The sequence below is a fragment of the Scardinius erythrophthalmus genome (genome assembly GCF_964197995.2).
Source record: "Scardinius erythrophthalmus genome assembly, chromosome: 22".
Taxonomy (NCBI): domain Eukaryota; kingdom Metazoa; phylum Chordata; class Actinopteri; order Cypriniformes; family Leuciscidae; genus Scardinius; species Scardinius erythrophthalmus.
The window spans coordinates 6,115,819-6,132,811 of NC_138242.1; the positions used below are offsets into that span (position 1 = coordinate 6,115,819).

Sequence of the window (16,993 nt, forward strand, 5' to 3'; positions counted from 1 at the left end):
TTTGAAGAGGTTTTCTAAGAGCAGGGCCATCCACAGTGTCGAAACAGCATGGCCTCTTGGTTTCAATCAGCCAAACTGCAACACAAATATATGCAGAGAAATGCACAACAAAGCCAATAGCTTTTAAGCTAGCAATTGAGTTTCCTAATACTGCTCCAAAGGAGAAAAGGTGCTATTCATGATGCTTACTACTACAAAAAAGAGAAAGACGGAAAAAAAACGTTGAGGGTACATCCTTGACTAAATCCTCTTTTCAAGCATAATCCACCTTGCACTCCTTCTCTGAGAACTAGAGTGTGTAGCATCTGAACTCGTCCCAGAAGCTCATTCAACAGCCAGCTCAGCCGACTTGATTATGTCCCTGTTGTGGCAGACCTATTCACCCCTTTGAGCCTTTCCAACACACCTGGGATAAAAAGGGGGATTTAAACAAGCCTGAATGGTTTAACCAGGTGTTGAAACAAATAATGGTTTAACATTGTAATTAAAATAGCATGAATAGCACGTTGCTCCTGGTTAAAGGTCCCTCGTTTGAATGACTTTTGGTATGCAAAAGGAAATGATGCTGAAAGGTCCTTTTTTGTCACAGTCGTTGAAGAAAATATCGCGCTAATGGTGAATTAGATCCATTAACCTATATGTTGGTATAATGGCAGCTGGTAAAGTAGCCTGCGTAGGCCTACTGTCAAAATTTCTTTATCTGAATTGGGAAATCAGCTCATTTTCTCTTAAAAAAAATGTTAATGGTTTTAGGGTTTGATTGCAGCATTGTTTAAATCTTCAATAAACCTCCATAAATTTGGGTGCAGCTAAAAACGAACAACATGAAACGACTGATGTATACTGAAATGCATAGCTTTCTAACCGCAGATCTAACTTTTGTAATATTTACTCTGGCTGGGTGGTTTACAGTTTACCATGTGACCATTGGACATTCTATGTATATTTTTTGTTGAAAAAAAAAAACTGCCAAAGTTTTTTTTTACTTGAATTTTTTTTTTACTTGAGCGCCACACTTTTAAAACGCAGCTGTAAAACACGTCCATCTAGTCCATGTTTACATATAAAAACAATGGAAAAGCAGCACAGTGGATTGTAAGAATTTGTTCTGGGTGTACAGCTTATTGTTATTTACACAAATATGCGGCAAGTAAATAAATGCAAAAATACAGTGTCACAAATAAGTCAGTGTATGAAGTTGTTATCAAGAGGTATTCATGGATGAAGACCGACATTGAACCTTCCCCTTACATGTTACATTTGGCTGATTATAATGTATTACAGTATAATACATCCCACAGCTGTATTGGTGTATCAGGAGAGCGTTGACTCCACTCAGCTGTGTTTAAGAGGATGCTGGGAAAGCTGAGGGAACCCAAACGGAGAAGTTTCCAAACAGGAGAGGTAAAAACTTCCTAGCAGACCCTCATTTCTCCTGAGTGCCGCACGGCTCCCTGTGGAGAGGGTCCTAATCTCCACACATCAAGAGATGAGGAAACGGGAGCAACAGAAAAAAAAAATGCTGATTGCGGGTGATTGGCAGTACATGCAGTTACCGTTTGCTCTGAGAAAAATGTAATTCATTGACAGAAAAAGGCATCTGGAGGAGGATCTATTAAAATGTAGGCCAGATTAAGAAGTGGCCCAACGGAAATAAGAATCAATGTAATTGGATGGCTCAGATGTCAACATAGACTGGGTTAGTTATTCATAGTAATTTATAACCTGTGGGCATTTATTAAAAATATTGTTTAAGGGCATGTTTCAATATTCCTGTAACATTACACTTTTACTTATGACATAAATGAGACCTCTGATGATGATATATGGTATATTTACAATGAAACTGCAAATATTTATAGAAAAAGTATTAACACTGACCTGTCACAACACAGAATGAGCATATAGCATATGTACGGTAATCATAGTTGCGAGAAACATTGAATCACCCATTGAAAGTCGATTGTTGTTTCTCAAGCACAGCAGAAAACAAGAAGCGCTCATTGTCATGGCAAACGCAATGTTTAAGGTGTTATTTCATTTAGATATACTGCTCAATGTGTTAATTGAATATTTTACCTAAGCTTTACGCTTGTAGTACTCTCTGCAACTGATCTCATGGAATGCGTCTCTATAGCATGCATTGTATTTATCCTGCAATTTATACGCGAAAATTTGTTTTTACATGCACATGATATGCAGTTTTCGAGTGCATGTGATACGCACTTTATGGAGTGTAATATGCACGTACCCCACACCACTAATCCTACCCAAAGGGTTTACAGTGCGTATCATATGCATGTAAAAACTAATTTTCGCGTATAAATTGCATGTGCATTGTTTGATTTATTTCAATAACGTACTGCTTCAAATTTATTTTGTTACTGTTGTGTAACTGATTCAGAAATCAATGGGAAATTGTGTCAAAAATGTCACAAAAATGAATGCAAATGCATACAAAATTCAAGATATGATTGAAAAATTATTGTATGAGATCTTGTTTGTTTATTTATATTAGTACATATAATTAAGCAATATCACAAGAGCAAGATTTGTTGTCTCTGCTGTTTTTTACAAATATGAGCACGATTGCAAACGTGATATGGAAATGAAAATGTTCAATAAAGAAAATTTTATTTTTAAAACATTAAGCTCAACATTATTTTTGCAGTAGCCTATATGTGGATCTTTCAGATGAATTTAAGGAGTGCTGGTCTGGTCTCGCTCTTGGTCTTGATCCTCAAAGTCTTGGTCTTGTCTTGCCTAGATCTCAGTCTAGATCTGATCTAGATCTGTGTGTATTTATTGACTTGACAGACATTTGAAAAAAAAAAAAAACTTTTAAAATATTACTGCAGGTTTGAAGTTGAAAATGAATGGCTATTTAAAGATTTAAATGCTCCACTTATTTTACCATTAAGTTTCTTATGTCTTATTGACACTACAGACAAACCCATAAGTGTATTTAGCTGTGTTTTGAACTTCTTTGAACTAAAACACATAAGCATGTTAAGCAAAGTAGGGGACTAATCTCACAATTAAAAATAAAACAATGTTTTATAGAAAAAAAAACACTTTAAAATTCCTTTTCTACAGTATATCTATTTTTTTCCAAACGTAAAAGAATGCATAAATAAAAAGCAGCCGAAAACAGATTTTCGTTTTTGTTCTGCAAATGTGTACATTTGAGAGCGACTGAGTGTGCTATCATGGTTGTGTGTTTGCGTGTGTGAGAGTCCGAGAGAGTGAGGGGTTCGGGTCATCTGTGCTCCATAGCGTGCAGCGTGTGGCAGCAGACAGCGGGAGATTCAGCACACATGTGGACTTTACATCAGCGCCAGCGGAAGGATGAGTCGGGGAGACAGCACAGCGGCCCACTCCGAACTTACTTAAGGTAATTAAGCTTGAGAAAGGTTATGGTTTGATGCTGAACTGAGGAGAAAGGCCTTTCTTCTGGGCATAGGCCAGGAAGGGCCACCTCGTCAAAGCGGTTAAATGGTGACGCATCTACTCTTTTTGGTAAGCAGAGAGGACACAGGAATGCCTTCGACGCTGACAGAATAAGGATGAGGCCCAACAGGGCAGAGATAGTGGTGATTCAATTAGAAAACCAACCTTTTGTTTTTCTCAAAGTCCATTGTTAAAGAAGTGAGGCTGTTCAGGAGACAACGCACAACAAACGTGCCCTGAAAGGAAACTCTGAACCTCACTCTTGATACTGAAAAGGCTCACTGTCAAAATCAGTAAGGGCAGACAGGGTTGAAAGGAAGTAGATGGTGTTCATGGAACATAGAAAAACCAGTGGTACAGGCTTAAATGTACCAATCAAATTAGCTAGTACTACACGTCAACACAAAACCCATGCGTGTTGTGGATTATTGTCAGGATGTTTCCATAGAGTTGCTAGGGTATTCTGGGAGGGCTTGACTATTAGCTACTAGCCGAAGTTAAATAAATCATTCCCAAATCTCTAAATATGGCTGGGATCCTTGGAAGCCAGTAAAACATGCTAATTTGACTTATTCTGGGTCAACATGTAACTGAGTGACTAATTCTCATAGTTGCGACTTTGTTTCTCGTAATCTCACAGTGTGACTTTATAATCTGCTACGTGTCTCTGTGTCTTGCCATTGTGTTTGGATAGCTCAAAGTATGACTTTATATCTTACAATGTGACTTTACTTCTAATAATTGTGACATTTTACCTTGCAGTGCAATTTAATTTCTTACTTTATGATTAATCTCAAAATTACTTCTTATTATGTTTTACTCTAAGGCAAAATCAGGCTACAATATGGATGCCTTCTTCGATGTAAATCTGTACTTTTTTTGTCCCCCAACCACAATTACAATTTTTTTGGCAGCCCTTTATTTTACAGTCCTGTTCATAGTACATACTATGTACTTAAAAAATGAATTACAATAACTGGGTAATATCTAGGTACTAAACCTGAACCTACCCCAAAACCTAACCCCTGTAGTTACCTCATATTACTGGGTAAGTACTTCAAAGTGCAACTCATGCAATTCATTTTTACTTTAAAAATTCAAATATGCAATATATGGTGTGTAAGGGTCTAATATCTAATTACCTGCTACTGCAGAGAAATACCTGCATTTGACTGGTGTTAATTTCTTACCAAGTCTACAGGATTGTTTCCCTTGCTTTATTTTCCACCAAATAAAAATATCACTAGTCCAATCACTTAATACCATATCACTTAATACCATATCTCACCTCATGATTTGAGATGTGGCACAAATGATGCAGGGTGAGCGATGCACAGAATCTTTATACTTAGGGTTAGAGTTGTGTCCAAATCAACAAGAGCAATGTTCAATAGCAATGACTATCAAACTAAATAGCATGATAAAGTGTACTAACTACTGATCCTAAAACATTTTCATCTGTTAGTAACTCAGCAACATGTGACGTGTCTCCAAAAGGCCATTACCTTCACCATTATAAGTACTCTTGTCCCATTGGACTACAAGAGGGCTGTTTCAAAGTTGAGCACATGTTCCTCGGCTTTGTGGTCATCAGCAATTGATCCAAGCAATGCGCTTCTCCAAGCTTTTTGTTGACGTGTCAGTTGCACACTCCGGTGTCTCGTGAGAGTGGGGCACATACGCTGCGGATGATAGTCCTCTTTGTCTGCTGTCACAAGGCCTGCTTCCATCTCAATGGCCTCTGAATGGGTCTCGCCAGCTGTCGTGCAAAATGAGTGCATTTCATTACAAATTAATTTATCTGATCTTGATGCTATTACTTTTCATCCCCCCGCCTTTTCACATCCCGCCCCTCCCTAATCATAATTATTTAACGCTCCAGGCAACAATCTATAGCTCACCAAAAACAAATAAACAGTGGGTGTTCTCGATCATTTGTGATAGGGCAGAGATTTTTCTAATAGAAACATTAATATCATGCATTTTTTATGCAGGGTTTAATGTAGTTAGAGAAGTCTGTCTAACCATCTAAAATGTAAAAGGATACACTTGATTACCTGTCATTATATGACAACTGGAAATTTGATTACAGAAGGAATTATATATTTAACAGCCGTATGAAGACCCCATCCGGATTCTGCTTGTGGAAAAAAATGTGCAATATCATTTCAGTCTTTTAATCAAGCCTTCGGATTGTTTGTTTGTCTGGCTCTGTCAATAAATGTGATGCTTTGAAGGAAAACCTTTTTATAAATCACAATTGACGAGTTGATTATTTTCTGTCAGTGACGTACAGAATTCTTTTCGCTTTACGTAAGACTTCAGCCCCAAATATAGACGAAACCACAATCAACCAAAATGACTTTAGAAATATGTACGTGGCGGTAGCACGCCCTCTCTTCAAATGATCTTTGATTTTCAGGTGTACCAGGCGCACTACACAAAGTGAGGTCGCTCTTTACGCCCACGGACGTCTGTTCCTTAAGAGTCTTACTTAAAGAGTACTTCAACATCTCAGCAGCCAAAAAGGGCAACCTGAAGTGGAGCTCAATGCAGATTCACACCGCTCAAGAGCTAAGACTCCTCTCAACTCTGTGAGCACACTATTGTCTGTTTCAAATCCTACATAAAATGGTAAGAAGCCAGCAAACGATCCAAATCTGCCAAGGAGATCAAATAACTTTTAATTTTTCCTGTGGTACGTAGAAAATTAAAGTATTAACAAAAGCTCAGGCTAATACAAACATTAGTGCACTTTTGTACAAACATGCTACAATCAAATATTTCACAGTAGATCTTTTCGCAAGCGTCTTCTATTAATGCGGTCCAGATTAAGCGCTCTCATGGTTCGCTAGGGCCCTCGTCACTTTAAAGCTGCTAATCTCTGGTTCCCAACTGCAGCAAATCCTATTAAAATCACCTTCAGTTTAACACTCACATTGTTACAAAATGCAAAACACGCAGCTTTCGCCTTACTCTGTTAATTGAGGGTAGCGCATCCCTGTAAAGGCGTGCCTGCGAGTGTGTTAAATAAGTCGTGTGAATTTCTGAACGTCTGTCAGGAGGACCTAGCACATCTCGGAGTTTGGCAGTGCAGATCTCCGTCTAGTTCTCCCTTGGGTTCTCCCTAGGGTCTCGAACGAGGGAATGGAAGTCTCGTCAGCCCTTCAGTGTGAAAGTGTCAGCTTCTGAGGATTTGACTGATTAGGTAATATTCCGACATGTTCTTGTGTAAGCAACATTTGAAAAACTCATTTGAAGGAATCTATCCCTCCATAATTCTTCTTCCATCCGTCACTCCTTTTAACGAAACTTTCATCTCTAAGACCTCTTGTCACCGCTTAAGAGTCACCGGCGTTGATGGCGTTGGCAGGCGTCAGCTTTAGCAAAGCCACTTACTGAAGGGAGCGCGCCCCCGGTGGATGTGATGATGCTTAAATTGCCTGCACCTATGCCATAGCAACCGAGCATCAGTTATAGATGTCCTTGACAGGGCTACTCTGTCAATCATGAGGTAAAAACACTCTAAGAACTACTGTCACACTAATGACACAATTTACTAGAGTCCATTGCCGTTTTAACCTTGGTAACTGCCATACATTTGGAAAATGGTTGACGGAGTCCATCAACTCGGGTTGTGTTATAAAATTCAGTTGAATCTTTTTTTTTGACTGAACTCTAAAACAGTCCACTTTTATAGTAACTATCATTAGTTATTGGCCATAAATATTTATTACTAGCCACGAAACAGATTTTTGCATTAAGTAAAACTTGAGATGGGTAAATGTGTAAAATCAGCCATGTCACTACATCAGGGTTAGAGCTACTATTATTAAATTTCAATTGTATTATGTCGCCGTTTTAATAAAGCAATTGGTCAACTGGCAATGAAGTCCTAAAGCTAATATTTTGGAGATTATCGAGTATTAATTGTGCGCCCTTATTATGCTATTAACTGTCTTTTCATTGGTGGAAAGCTTTGAACAATTAGCACCGCAACTCCTTCCACAAGACCACTGGTCTTGTGAAAACACAGGCTCATAAAAGCAGTAAAAATTTAATGACCACTTCACACAACATCAAACAAGTTCCCTCCCCTTCACTTTGATGGCCCCTGACAACCTTTTGATGGCAATTTCTAGCCAAGTATCCCAGTCTTCTTAAATAAATATGGATGGAAAGATTATATGAGCTCGCTTTAACCGGCCTCCACCCCCATCATCTACCTCCCAAGACACAGTTTTATTAAGGTAGAATTACACGCCCCATCTCATTTGCAATACCCAATCCACTTTCCCCTGCCATTCACCCACTGCCTGCCACTATCAAAATTAGATCATTTTTTTGATGACTGTACGTGTGAATGCTAAATCTGTGGGGATTTATAGACCAGTGAGCCTTCATAATTGAACAATAATCAGATTAGTAGATTATCTGTACTGTATTCTTGTGATGTGCGTATAACGTTACAGAAACATTATGTAAAGAAGCAGGTTGCAGACATGGGTATTATGAAAAGAGGCTTTAGATTCCCGCCCATGGGCTCTCTGGAAGGCAAGTGCTTTGTTAACCCATAGAAGCGGATGCTTTTTTATTTCCGATGATTTGCAATTCATCGGTTTCAAGAGAGGCATCGTCCTACGGCGAATCGCTCTTTCAAATGAGCTTGTGTTGACATAAACAGCACAGTGGTCAACCATCTGTTTTAAAGATAAACGAATGATCAAAGGGCATAACCAAACGTGTAAGGGCTCTCTCCCTACTGTCTCTCACTACCCTTTCCCTTTTTTTCTCCTTTTTTTTTGAAGGGGAGTTTAAAGAATGCAGAGCGGTTTCCAGGGGATACGAATGAAAAGCTCTCGGAAATGCGGGGAGGAATTGAGCTGAAGGGGTAGGTTCTGAGAGAAATTCCCCCATAGTGTTGGGACCCACGCTAGGAATCACGGGGTTCTTCTGATCACAAAAAGGAAGGAAGAGACAGAGGAATTACCTGTCAGGAGGTTCTAGGAGACCAGTTTAATGAATTTTGTTTATTAAAAAAGAGAGCAAGCCAGAGTTAGACTGAGAGGCAGCGAGCAACAAAAGACTGACGCCTCCAACTGACCTCTAACCTCTAAAAAGCATTCTCTCTCTGACTCTTGCGTTGTCTCAGTCTGCTCTAATAAACTTTGACACGTTATTGGATGGAATTTCGGGACACCACTTTGCTTTAAAATGTATTTTCCTTTTCTACTAGCCTGACAAAACTGAAACAAGCTTACTTCATGCTCTGCACAAAAGTAACTAGAGCCGTTCACAATGACAAAAATGCACAGTCTTGCTGTGTTGCATGAATATGAATCTGTACCAAAACCAGACAGTTGACGGTAGCCATTGACTTCCATGGTATATTTTTTTTTTTCAAGTCAATGGCTACTGTCAAAAGTCTGGTTACCAACATTCTTCAAAATATCTTCATTATCAACACATACAGGTTTGGAACAACATAGGGAGAGTAAATGATGACAGCATTTTTATTTTTGGGTGAACTAACCCTTCAAGGCTCTGATATACAAAACTTTGAACAGAATCTGTCCATAACAAAGCTTGTTTGGAGTTTTGGTGGTTCAAAAAAATTTTAATCAAAGATATCTTCCATTTTTTGCAGTGCATTCTGGGATTGCTTTCACCGCAATGTTGTGTGTTTATATGTATTTCTATTGTAATTCATTTACTGTCATCACATTGAGCAGCATGACAGTACTACACAATGAAATTAGCCAACCACCATATTTTGTCAGGCACAAAGCAGTAAAGCAAGGTCATACACACCACTGATGTATACTGTAACATACTATTAATGTTATAGAAAATACTAACACGTGTTATTAGTAAAACAATTTGGCCATACCAGCCAGCCCTAATCACCACATTGTGCAAAGATAACCAGGAAATGTACAAGCTATTAAAATATATGTATTTGAAAAATAATCTTTAGCTGTGGACTTTTCAGTCCACAGGTCAGAAATAAAAAAAACTGACTGTCTTAATATTACTAACGATTACATTATGCAAAATAACAAGTATGAATACTGCAAGACCTTTTTGTTTTTGTGAAGAAAAAGAAAAGCAACAAAACAGCCATGAGATGGGTAAACGTGTAAATTTGCTCAACTCTTGCTTGAGTGCCCATAAATGCACTTATGATGCTTCTACTAAAATTGTTTTTTCTTTTTTTCTTTAAAAAAGGAGCTATTTTTTCCTCAGTTCTGTGCTCTGGGTAAACTTAGTCATTATTCAGTGCTGTAAAAGGCTTCTGAAGCAAAAAGTAAATGGAATAGCTTTGTGCCTGGTAGACATATAGATGAGGATAATGCACTTTCCCTTTCCCTTTAGTATAAAGAATAACACATTCACTGAAACACATGACAGGTTGCACTATTCGTTTTGCACCCTCAAGAAACTATTTACTAATTTTGTAGATTTTCTTAAATCTCTTCATTAAATTTGTTGAGGAAATGTATTTTATTCAGTGTGATATTACTTTTATAAAAGGTCAGGTGTTTATGTGAAAGAAACAAATACTTTTATTCAGCAAGGATGCGTTCAATTTTTTAAAAAAAAATCCAAACTTTTGAGTGGTAGTTTATATTAATTAAATATTAACAAATATTAAACTATTAAACAAATATATTGGAATATAGACTGAATTCAGAGTCTTTGTGGTGCATGTAGCCACTCAACTGGATCCACCTTTATATCACGTAAACACCACTGACATCATGGAAAAGTGAAAAATGGGGCATTAATGGGTCTTTTCCCGCCGCCCCTGTTTTAATGCAACACATGGCAATGGCTTGAGCACATTTGGCCATCCATTTTTCGCCTCTCGTTTTCTTTCGAGGCCTGATGAAATAGCGGTGCCATTATTGTTTGAGCAGCGAATTTGGTGAACCATTCAAACGCGATTGCCTCATGAGGCTATGATTGCGTGAGATGGTTTCAGAGAGGATTCTCTTCCCTGCGCTCGGAGAACATTCAGCATGTGGAGTGCATCTGGCAAAAGCCGGATCCATTTGCACCCGTGTGAAAATCTACGGCAGAACCCAAATGACCCTTTCTTCTGCCGGCTAATTCAAATTATATAACCTAAACAAAGTACGAGACATTTCTCATCATTAGGTCAGATGGTGTGAAAAGAAGAGATCTGGAAATAACGTCCGAAATAGGAAATAATTGGCAGCTTGTGACACCCTCATTATTGGTATGCTGATAATTCTGTGCCTGCTGCCCTCATTAAAGCTGACAAGTCACGCAGCGAGTATAAATCGGAATGCTGCAACAACAGTGTAAGCATTAGGATCAGTGACTGCTTTAACTCCCAGTGACAAGGAAAGCCTGGCCAACGACTCCTCTCCAGTCAGTGGGGAAGCTTCAGCCTCACTGCGTAGCAGCGATCTAAACTGACAGCTCTCTCAAATCGGAGAAAGAGGGGCCGCAGGTCCGGCGAAGGGTTGTGGGGGCCAGGGGGTGCTTCTCTGTGTCCATGCTATCGTTTTGGCCTGGTCCTATCCTGCCGCTTGGAAAAGAAGGAGGGGGTCGGCGAAAAAGAAAAGCGATTTGGCAAGCGAGGCTACAAACCCTACTGAAGGACGCCATACTGACAACCTTGAGTGGAAAATACGAATATTTATGCCATATGTTGTTTTCTCAATCTGCGTCTTAACAAATATTAATGTAGACAGTGGAAAACAAGCCAGAAACAGCTTGGGAACATCACAGTTTCCTAAGCACCACCAACCCTGCCTGGCAAAGTCACGGAAAAGAGACATTAAGGGTTTATTGAAGGGATAAATGTCCAAGAAGAAAGAACATAAATTAATCATCTTTGAAGGTGACATGGTCTGGAAAGCATCAAGGATGAGAAAAATCTTTGCAGCGGTTGTAAATTCAAATGCTTAGTGAAGAAAACCAATCCAATTACTATTAAACGCCCCCCAAAAAAGCCTGTCAAAACACTCGAAAAATCCAGAAGTGGCAAATGAAATGTATCAATGGTGACACAGTCGCTATGCACCACCTCACCGTGACAGCCTGGGTATTTCTTTTTTGTGTTTGTTTTCCGTGAGATGATAAACCGAGGGATCGTCTCCTCTTTCCCCGTCACTCACAGTAAATCCTGATGGATCGGAGACAGCGTGGTGCCAGGGCTGGCGTGCTGGGCACGTGGACCGAGGTGATGGATGGCTGGGGGAGCGCCAGTGGAGAGCAATCTCTCTGCCCATATGGGCCGGTGGCGGTAGCAGGAGGCGACGGGGCGATGGCACTTCGAACGCCAGCCGTGCTTTGGCCGGCCACCAGGCCCTGTCATCACCCTCACATGCTGAGCCTCATAAACCTCCACACCCGCTCGAGAAAAAGAGCAACCAACTGCCATCCGCCACTAACAAGGGCAATCAGTGCTGTTCTAAAAATATGTTTAAAAAATAAATGGACTCATGGATACATACAGCACATATATACATAGATTTATAACATCTCTGTTTTCTGTCTGGGCAAACAGCTTATATTTAAGCAGAGGCCAGAGGGTCTTGCGTCAGTTGCATGCTCAGGTCTGATATAACGCGAAACAAAAATAGAATGACGACTTGGCTCTATTCTATTACGAGATTTATGATTCCAGGCTCAACTCAGAGCTGCTAGTGCACAGATAATTTATTAGTTCACTTTACATCGGTGTTCACAGAAAGGCACTGGCACTCAGACTGTAAAACAGAGACAAGACGTAAAATAATATCACAATATCGGCCATTGACACCACAGTCCTCATATTCTAAGCGATTTGGAAAAGGACTGAAACTTATTACTTGAGAACTTAGCTTTCTGTGCCACTAGCATTGCCAAATGGAATCGTGACTGAACACTCACACTGTCTTCCATTGTCTGGACAAACAGATAGCTCCTCCCCAACCACGAGTCATTAAAACAATAATGCTGTCTTGAATTGGATTTTAAAACAAACATTTTCTTATTAAGGTCCATATTCTGGTTAAGCTTCACTCTGAAAAAGACTTTTACATACTCCACTCCACATACTCCACTCCTATTGGAATACTGATGTATAAATGTAATCAGTATATTCCAACATGTACATGTTTCAATATCTTAAAAATAGCAGAAATACCTAAATGGATGTTTAGTTATGATTGATATTCTGAATAAGGTGTTTATAAGACCCACAATTCATGTTAATACAGGCCTAAGCTAGCTGTCTTATTTAGAATCAGATTACTAGACTCAAAAATATTGACTTAATCGTTTAATCGGAATATGACCAAATTCTGATTAATATCAGAATATTCTTATGCAAGTAAACACAGTCAGTGTTTACAGTTTTCAGTGGTATCAACCAACAAATAGCTGTATGTGCATGCTAAATTAGTACAGAAGTATTTTATTTTCAGAAGTAGTGCAGAAGTATTATAATAAAAATACCATTTCACATCTGTTTCAGTCACATGACTTTGTTTATCTACCATATTTATGATACATATGCAATTTATGTACTGTTTATATAAAGTCAAGGAAAAATGCTGTGAAATGTTATGGCATAACAACTCTCAGTCTCTGCTCTATTACAGGGATTCTATAGGGACACTTTGCATTATTTTTGCTGTCCGTGTCATAATTTTTAATTATGTTTTGGGCAGAGCTCAAGATCTCATTAAATTGGTGGGTTTCATGTTGACAGTTTGAGAGATAGATTACTGTCAGTTCTCTTATGGTGGCTATTATCCATATTATGCTTTCTAATCCTGTGATTTTAAATTCATTTTCCAAAGCACAGATTCCACTTCCCAGACAGATTTTCATTGTTTCAGCTTTGCCACAATAAATAGCAGAGGAGGCACACAGTTTAAAAGAGAAAATGATAGAGACTCCCCAGAAAACTACAATTTTGGTGTTGTATTTTCTCTTCCCCAGGGGTAGTGCTCCTCTGGAGTAAGAAGTGCTGCATTCCTTAATTATATTCAGTGAGTCTGTCAACAACAAATACTGTAAATGAAAGTATAAACAAAATATTGTGAATTTTTGTGAATATTGTGAATGGAACACATTTTACAGTAAACCACAAAGGGCTTTAAGTGCAAAGGGGGAAAATAAGAGAAAAAGCAATTAAAAGAATCAAAGCAGATCCCACAACATCTGTCTGCCCTTATTAGAGCGTTTAGCAGATTTGTACTTGAGGGACTGCCGGAGATTAAAGGGTTCAACTCATCAGGCCAAATTGAGTGTTCACCCTGAAATGACTGAGCACATTCAACAGCAAATTAGTTCACCAGGTATCGGCAGTGAGCATTGATTCGCTATGGCTGACCGGACTGCCGTAACAATGCATTTCCTCAGTCTTGAACCAGACCAAACAATCGAAGTGCTAATCATGATACCTTACGAAAGGTAAGCAGGATTTGGCCTTGTTAAGTGGCTGCAATTTGTAATTAAAGATTACCTCTACAATTACACATTATGAGAGCATGTTTGGTTCCAATAATAGGGAATATTCACGAAAACATCAGAAGTGTAATTCGTTCTATCCAAAATATTTTCATGCACCTATTCTATGTATTAATGTATGGATCGTATTTATTAATAATTGAGACAGTCATTGCAAAATTTTTAAATACAGTTTAAAAAGTCACATTTAAGATATAAAGTTGCAATTATGAAAAAAAAAATTCAAGCAATTATGAGATATATAGTCAATTACATTTGAGCTTCTATGGAAAGGCCTTTTTCTAAAAGGAAAAAAAATAATGGTAATATTATTGTTGTTATATCTAGGAATTATTTTAATATAATAATAGGCCTATAGGTTTTGACTGTGTCCTCCATTTCACTTTTTTATTTGATTTGCCTTTTGTAAAATACCTGTATATAACCTTCACTAAAAGCCACTTCCTTGACATAATGTTCGAGGAAGTGACATCATTTTGGAGGGAAAACAGCAGCACAGAAGTCAGTGAGTGTTAGCAGTGGTTTTTTGTGAATTCTTTTGTGATAAAATAAAATAAACTTATTTAAAGTGTTTGAAAACATTACTATTAACATCAATTTCACACCTTCATTTAAGTTAACACTCAATCTCCCACTAAGCAATGGCTAACTTCAGCTCTTTATATCCATCCTATGGGCAATGTGTCAGTTTTCTTGCTATTGTGAAAATACTGATAAATGATAGATAGCTTGAGTATATTTCTGAAAGGACAAACTTTTCTGTTAACCTTATTTCAAAAGGCAGTGATGGCAGATTCTGAAAATATATCAGAATCCCGTCAAATATAAGCTAGACTTTGGATCACGCCAATGAATGAATTTGTATTAAAGGTTTCAGAGTGATCTGTTATAGACTGTACTGATAGTTTGAAGGCTGTCAGAGAACTTGCTACTCGAAATGTCGAAAGGGAACTTATAGACCAGATATTCCTTATGAGCTCTTGTGAGATTGTTCATCTGGAAGTGGACCAATGTTTCTGTTTCTGGAAATAGTATTGATAGAGAAGAGTCATTGCTTGTGCCAGTACTTCAAGGTGTTTGCGAACGCATCAAACGCTGCAGTCAAAGATAGGAGATTAACTATTTCTAGTGCTTTGCAATAAAATACAAACTGCAGTGCAACCTGCTGTTTCTTGGATTTGAAAAGGTCCTAGAGAACAACTCCAAAAACAATGTACCACGGTGCACTTTATAATCCCATAAACATTATTCTATCTGCACATGATATGGCACACAAAAGATGAGAGAAGAGCGATCCTGGTATGAATATCATGTCTTTGTATTCACTGCATTAATGAAATTCATTAGTAACAGTTAGCTAGCACTAATCTACTGAAATTGAAATATGAGGCCAGTATTGAGGGTAGAACGTAAGTAAAATGACAACTTCATTAGCATAACTACAACCGTGCATCATAAAAGTCTTATTAAAAATTGCTCCCTAAATTGCCATATTAGTTTCTTTATGAGGTAATTTCTACATACGGTAATAGAATCTTTCCTTTAGCCTCCAGTGCGTATTAAACTCACTCATCTTATTCTACAAACTTATTTTAATCCACTCAAACTATAATGAGCCAATATGGCTAGATCAACCATTTGCCAAATTGCAGAGACTGAGACTTTATATTTTTTTTTAGTAGACGTATTAACCAAACGATAAAAAAGATAAATAAATAAATGGAAAAAAAAAGAAAAAAAAGAAAGAAAAAAAAAACATCCTACTTTAGTTTGACCACAGATGGCACAAAATCTCAACACATTTAAAAAATGGGTATGCTTACCTCAATTTTGTAGAATATCAGCATTTAAATCTACACTTTTTCCCCCATCTTGCCAGTTGTCATTGGCAACCATTTGCTATCACCTGAATTGATATAGTGACAATGAATAGTACATTTTAGTAAAAGAAAATTTTATAATTAAAAATGTAATGGAAAAAATGCCACATTTCGAACAATTTAAAATGTATGTTAAAATATATTTGGAAACCGTATCCAAAATAAAATAAGATAAAATGAAAACTTAAAAGCAATGAAAACTATATAGCTGTTTAATAGGTAGGTTACAACTTATTTTTCAGTGAAAGGTCTTTCTTTTATTTATTTTTCTCATTTACCTCTGACATGATTGGTTATATGCCTACTCCTGTATTGGCTACACTATGTTTAGTTCTCATTAAAAATGAAAAAGTAAACAAAAAAAAATAATAATAATGAGGTAAACATCGAAGATGGCGACATTCGACAAACAGGTTATCACAGATTACCTGACACGAGTTCAGTCGAGCCGCGAGTTCAAATCACGCGCAGTCAGAACACTTAAATGATGGGATCAGCTTCGGTGAGACTGCATCAAACATTCAGATAAACTTTTCATATCTTCTTCTCTGTGAGTAACCGAAACCACACACGAAAACACGACCGTGACATGACAGACAACTAGTTGTTTGTGCGTTTCGTCGAAAATGGGGTTGATAAGGACCGTCACATTGGCGAAATTTCGCGGGCAAAAAGGATCTATTGGCTGCCGTATGAGGCACAGCTCGGTCAACCATGTTCAGCTCTCTGCGTGACCAACTTGAACCTCTTGTGAATTCTGCATGTGGAAATTGTTACCCTGCACGCGATATTCGATGGTGAATGTTCACACACCTTTAGTGTTGAAAAGTGTGAGTTCGTTATCAACCTTATTTTTAACATAAAAGGAGCGCGCGTCCTTTTCTAGCCTAATATCCTTCCGGTGTCATTGTTTCCAGTTATTGTTAGCTGTAGTCTACAAATAAGCTTATGTTGTTTGATTTGGCAAACTGGCATTTCTTTCCATATTATTATTATTATTATTATTATTATTATTAATAATAATAATAATAGTGTATTGTCAGAATTATAACACTGGTTTGTAGGCCAAATGTAGCCTACCATTACTGCATTTTGTTATTCTTCTAGTTCAGGACGTGCACCTCTGTTCTGCTCTCCGTCCACTGTTCTGCAGTTTATCTCCAATTCTA

General features: G+C 38.0%; 1 long non-coding RNA gene across 1 annotated transcript; it reads right to left on the reverse strand.

Moving 5' to 3' along the window:
- Positions 1-4,359: 4,359 nt before the first annotated feature.
- On the reverse strand, positions 4,360-16,544 carry LOC308682604. Its single transcript, XR_014029170.1, has 3 exons — positions 16,253-16,544; positions 15,768-15,850; positions 4,360-5,209 (listed from the first exon to the last, which is right to left on the reverse strand). It is a non-coding gene; the product is annotated as an uncharacterized lncRNA (long non-coding RNA).
- Between the last annotated feature and the right edge of the window lie 449 nt (positions 16,545-16,993).